Genomic DNA, 6,656 nt, shown 5'->3' on the forward strand with positions numbered 1-6,656 from the left:
TCTTCTTCCACACACTATACAATGTACACAAAGTATAGATAAGATACAACACAAAGGAAAGTGGCCTTCTAAGTCAAACAGTGTATTTTCGACTACACTAATCGATTGGCATTATATCTTTGCCAACTGTAGGTAGGTGTAACAAACTAAATAAAATAAGTGATAAGTTTGTGGCCATGTGAGTATCATAATGACCACCAACGTGCTAAGTGTAGATGTGAGGACTCATCTAGCCAGGCAGTCCATTATCAATGTCCGCACGTGTTGAGCTTGCCATCCCAACAGGTCTACATATGTCACATCTAACAAATTCTAGATTTGGCCTAGCTGGTCTGAATTGCAGGGTCCGAGTGTCAGATTTGGCCCCCATCCGAGTGGTCTAGGACTAAACGATATCAAGGCCAAATCTAAGGGCCGAGTGTCCAAGGGACTGACAAATGTAAGGCCATCTAAATGCCATGTGGCAAGGTGGGATGAATGGCCAATCATCTGATTTGGACAAGCCGAATATTGTGGTCTGAGTAGGCAGGGCCGAGTGGGCTGAATGGTAGTTGGGTCGAATTGGGTGGACTGAATTTCAAGAGGTCGAGTCTAGTTGGACCAAGTGGGCCAAATGTAAGCAGGAAAGGGCTGGTTTTGGAGCTCGATCAAGAGTGGTCGTCCGAATCTTGGACTCGGATAGGCCAAGTGCGACGACACGCGTTGACAACGGCAATGATTTTGGCTCAAATCAATCGATTCCTAGCATCCTAGGTCACAGGCACTTCCAGAACATATCAATGGAGAAAGATCAAGATTTGCACATGCTTGATGTGCTTGAAAACCTCCGGAACCAATCGTTCGATCCGCTGCAAGGGTTTGGTCTTTCCAAGCTCTCTCTCTCTCTCTCTCAATGCTACTGTTGCAAATGAGCTCTCCCTTTTTCTCTTGGGTTTTAAACCCTTACCCAACTAAGGCTTTGACCTTCCTAATCACTCCCCTTGTGACATTAACACATCTAAGTGCTCTTTTCTCCCATTTCTTCCTTGTTTGTGCCTTGTTTAGGCCTATTTTATATCAGCAACCCTAAAGATTTTCACTTTGATTTCTCAATCCTATCCTACTCTAAAAATCAAAGCCCAAATACTAAAATGATTCCTCCTACTTGCCTAATCATTAAAAAAAAAAACTTCTCGTAAAGATTAAAAACCCAAAATCTCCTACCTATCTCAAGCTCCAGTTTGAGGATAAAACCCTTACTTCATTGCTCGATTTGAGGCATGTAAGTGCTCAAGCTTGAATCCGTTGTCTCGGTAACGGAACCAAAATGTAGTGGGAGCTCACGCTCAACTGCCAAGACCCATGGACCACTTATTCTTTCAAGTGTTTCAAGCAAAGCACAAATGGCTATTTCTCACCTAGCTGACACACCTTTGATCCTATGGGGGTGTACTGAGCTTACCTTGATGCCGGAATGAGTAGCCTCCTCCCTAAAAAAACTCGATAGCTCCATGATTCGAGATGCAAGCTCAAGCAACCTCAAGCCTCCACCTTCAAGCTCCATCCTCCATAGCCATGCACAAGACAAGAGAAGAGAGGAGAAGAGAAGAAGAAGGGAGGAGATGATGGAGAGATTCTTCTCCATCACGATCCCTCACCCTCACACACTCACTCCCTCACACTCTCACACTCCCTCTCTCAACCCTCTCTCAAGTACACACAAGCAAGCAAGAAGGAGAGAAGAAGAGTCCACTTTAGCCACACACCAAAGAATGAGCTTCTCATTCACTTTTTGAGTTATGTACAAAACCCTTATTCTTTTGGGTGGTCATCCCCTTTTTACATGGCTGGCCGTTAGGCCCTCTTTCCTATTGTCCTCCTATCTTCCTACCTTCCTTTCTACCACTTGTTTACCCTTACAATTTGCATAAGAGGGAGCATGGCGCTCTTTTACAAGGATTTTGGCTGTGCCTTTACATTCAAAGGTGCACATTCTCTTTTTTAGCACTTTTTCGGCTATGATGACTGTGCTGCCTTAGACTTCTTGTGGCCATGCCTATGCTTTTGGGCTCTTCTAGGTTGGATTTCCTTCTGGGACACCTCTTTCAGCTCTTGACTTGTGCTTTTTCACTTTTTCTACTTTTTCTACTTTTTCTTATACTGAGGCTAACATCATAGATCTACAAAAAAGTAAATTGATTAGGGCCCTTCTATTAGAAGGGAAAAAAGTATGTAGTACAAGTGGACACCTAATGGATACCCAAAATTTTGAGTGTTGATTCCATGATTTGATGATCCATGATCTTATCACAACCAACTTAGTCCTTGGCTATAAGTAGATTAAGCTTGTTTTTTACAAGGGCATATATGTGGAAGTAAAACGAACTAGGAGATAATTTGTCTAACCTACCAATTTCAAAGTGTTAGTATATAATGTATGGAAAACTAAGACCCAAAGTCCTTTCTAAGGTCAATTCATGCCACATTGAAGAATGCTACCAAAAGTTGAGAACTATGCTTGAAGTAAGTACTACAAGCAAAGAAGGTCATAGGTGACCAAATAGACATGTTGTTAAGCTTTTAAAAAATGTACGAGCACATCTATACTCACAACAACTTGTGCTTCTAGAGCCATGTGGCTATATGTGCATCACATCTAAAATATGGGCACACATAGATGAGAATGTAGATGTTTTATTTTCTAGAATTAAAAGAGCCAAGAAGCCTACTAATCGAGAATTATAACTCCATTTTGAGCTAGAAAATCTAATAGTAGCTCCTTCGTTTTCTTCTAATCTTGTAAATATTCACATTGATCATTGGTTAATATAAGACATAATGAATTGAATCAACATACGTTAAATGTCATGTTCATAAGAAATTAGGTAGTTTTATGAAATGTAATAACCAAATTCTCTATTTGAATATTTATAGTAAAGAAATTCCCCCAAACATTGCCTTCATCTATTCATAGCAATTCATTGGCTTGAGCACTAACATAGCTACTCTAAGATATATACCATACAAGGATGTGTGCTAGAGAAGAGGAATCATGAAAAATCATAACTCAATGGTGCACATGGGGATTCCTCTTTGAGAAGTGCATGTCTTAGAGGAGAATGAGGATTTCCCTATGAAGAGGTATGAGTAGTGTGTGGTTTCAAGGCAATCTCCTCCAAGTCAAAGTTGATAATTGCTTATTTTCTGCAATTTTACACTATTTTTTGGCAAAACTGAAGGGCTTTGACTTTGTATTATGCATTATTTTTCAAAAAAATTAATTAAAAAGAAGGTTCTAAAGCTGCATTTGGGCTGTGTTGAGGTGGAATTAGAAGTTGAGAGTCGAGGTATTTTTAGATGAAGAATTTAGGGAGCGAAAAAATAATAAGTGATAAAAGGCAGATGTGGGAAATTTTTTAGTGAAAAGCGTAGATATTTTGGTGACGGGTAGAAATACGGGTATAATTTTAGCACGCATATATAGAGTTTGGGTCAAGAAGCTGTGGGCATGGATGTTTTGTAACCCATTCACCGAGCAACACTCCAGCCCACTATGTGGAGGAGCTACTTCTGGGGCTTGGTGGATGGGTTACGAAAGGTCTAGGTGACCTAGGTATACTTGTGGGATTTATCTCCATTTTACGAATGGCTCATTTAGCATCATTAGGTGCTGGAGAGTCAATGGGACTCCCCTCTTGAAGAAATTTGGTGGCCTATTCCCTAGGTAAGGTTGATTGTAGGGTTGTGACCATGGGAGTCGTCTCGGTAGTATGCAATGCATGGCATCGTTTGAGGTGCCCGCCCATCGGCTTTCCAGGCACTCTTTTAGCGGTCTATCGAGAAACAAATCTAAGTGTCGCTGCCGGGCACTCCTAGGAAATGTTTTGAGTTTTGTCGCCTAGGGTTTCTCGAATCCGCCTCGCAATGGAACGTTCACGACCGAACCCACTAGGATCGACCTGAAATTCAGGTTCCTAGTTGTCAAGGTCTCCTGTTAGCATTCTAGCGTCGGGTTTTCGACATCCTACTTTACGTAGAGATACCCAATCCGAAGCAGACCCATGCCACACTTGGTTCAAAGAGAATGGGAAACGAGAGGGATGTGCTGCTCAACCTCTCTGCCCATAGGGCATAGTCCCATTCCAGTCCCCTAAAATGGCATGAATCGGGTTCTAACCTAACAATACCTAAAGGTCAAATGATGATAAAAACTTGTGAGAAGCCTCCTAGTTCTCTGGGACCACCCTACTGTAGGACGGACCTGTCGGGGGTTCCGCCCACCCGCTTCCCTTAATAGCTTTAGTTTTCTAATTAGGTCCTACCAAATTTATCTGTGACACTTAAAACTCAGCTTTATTAATTAAGCCTTTTGGGGAACAGAGTTCATTCACATAACTTATAGCACATACACAAAAATAGAGCAAAGCAATCTATTCACAAACAAGTTCAAACAAATTCCTTAACTTATCTTCAAGTTAATCTTTGTCTCCCGCCCATACAGGAGAAATTATGTATCACTTCTGTCCAACAGAAGTATCCCTTCTGCCCTGTAGAAGTAACTGGTCCAATTCACATGGCACCACAAACTCAATCCTTTATCTAGAATAGGATCTCCCAACATGCCCAGATGTTCGGGGCCACGGAGGTCTTCAACTCCATTCTAGACCTAGCAAGGGGTGTCCAGAGCTCCAACTGACCTGCAAGCTGTCTAGGAGCGAAACATCATTCCCGTGGTTGGCCTTTTCACCACTCGACCTTCGGCCCATAAATCGAGCAGTGCCCTCTTGCGTTAATACGCGGTGCGATCATGGAGGTGATCCACCCGTGCAATATATCCTTTCTTAATTAAATCCTTTAAGAATCAAGCATAAACAAGGCATTCAACCCTAATATCATTTTCCAAGAAAACATTCCTTTATTCCCATGGCGACTTGTCATCACAGACCCTTGCCATGCATTTACCATAAATCACAAGCACTTGGAATAATCATCCAAACAACAACTAACAACCAGTTGAATGTAAAAACATTTAGGATGTCGTTTGATCAATCAACAAAACCAATTGCATTCTTTCCAACCAATGCAAGAATAGCCGATATAACATTTCCATCGTATATTTGCTCTCCCCCTTGGGATCTAAGAGCAACGCTATGCAAAAATGATTCTTAACACTTACTTCCTTCGGCTAGGGCATATGATAAGGGTTCAAACACTATTCATGATGTAAGTTCTGTAGGTTACTTATGTTGCTTGATAACCCAACCTTGGATTTGGATTGGAAAAAGTCATCGTTATTGGACGGAGTGCAAGACATCTTAGTTTTAACCCTTATGATTAATTTCTTGTACTAGCTCTTAGTCAAGTCATGAGCCAACTAGAAAATTATCCTCATATATCAAACATGTTATAGGCATATCGTGTAAATACTTGATAAGATAAGTGCGAGATGATCTCAAGTAATTAGACTCCAATAGGCCGTGCATTGAGCTAGAATCTAGTTTTTCTTAATATTTGGGCTCTTAGGCTAAGTAATTTTGAAGTATCTAAACTTTAAACTAGTACTTTCTATTCCTGATTCTCAATGTCATATTCTTTTAGTAATTATGCTATTTGTAACCCTTGACTATACTTTAATCTAGCACTTGTATGCACAATCTTTTAATGTTGTTCTTTTGACGACTATGGCATTCATAACGCTTGACTAATTCTTCCTTGTAATTGCTCTACTAGCAAATAAGTCATATGTAACTAGGTGCAATTATCTTCCCTTGATATATGCACTTCCCAAACTCCCTGTTTTGAGTAGGTGAGATGAAATTTATCATTTCCCATGACCTATACTCGTGCATCGTAGTATGGGGCCTAATGTATCTCATACAAGAATCAAAGCAAGCATCTATCAATTTGAAAATATATTACTTACGACCGGAACCACAGTTGGATTGACAGTGATGCCTTTTCCCGAAGCCTCGTTTTGTTGGTTGCAAGATTGCCATCTACACGCGACATTCTTTGCTTGGAGGCCATTGACCGTAGGTAGACTCAAGAGATTAAGAAGGTAGAATAGATTCAAGATGGGAGAGCATAAGAGAAGATGGTTAAGTCGAGGATCGAGATAGACGGAATTGAGCTAATTCTCTTCCTTGCAGCCTCTCGGGGTGACTCTTCTCTCTCTCTCTCTCTCTCTCAAGCTCTCACTCACAATCTCTTGGAGGGGTATACTCTCTCTCTCCCTCTCTCTTGCAGCCTTTTAGGGTCTCCTTATGCTTTTCTTATGCCTCTCCCATGCCTCATATTTATAGTGAATTAGAGAAGAGGTCTTGTGGTTGAGAAGTGGAGCTCTTTGTGGAGGGGGATCTTGGAAAGATCAGTGATTTGATGCTCAGATCATAAATCTGATGGTTCCATTAGCTCCGGAAGGGGGGTAAAACCCCAAGATACTTGATTAGAAAGCTCTTAGTTCACTCCTTCTTTTCTCTGTCCAAAGTGCTGTCCACTGCCTGTGTACTGCGATCGCGGTGCGTGCAATTTCACAAATTCTCTCTTTATTTTGTTCTTTTTATAAAATCTCCAAACTAACTAAAATATCACTTGTCTTTTCTTTTAAATGACATCCAGTTCTAAAAATCTCCATATCTTTTTTTAGGATAATATCTAAAGTATCTAAAATATACTAG

Source organism: Lygodium microphyllum, chromosome 5, assembly GCF_053477565.2.
Source record: "Lygodium microphyllum isolate KBCC chromosome 5, Lygodium_microphyllum_v1.1.10, whole genome shotgun sequence".
Taxonomy (NCBI): Eukaryota; Viridiplantae; Streptophyta; class Polypodiopsida; order Schizaeales; family Lygodiaceae; genus Lygodium; species Lygodium microphyllum.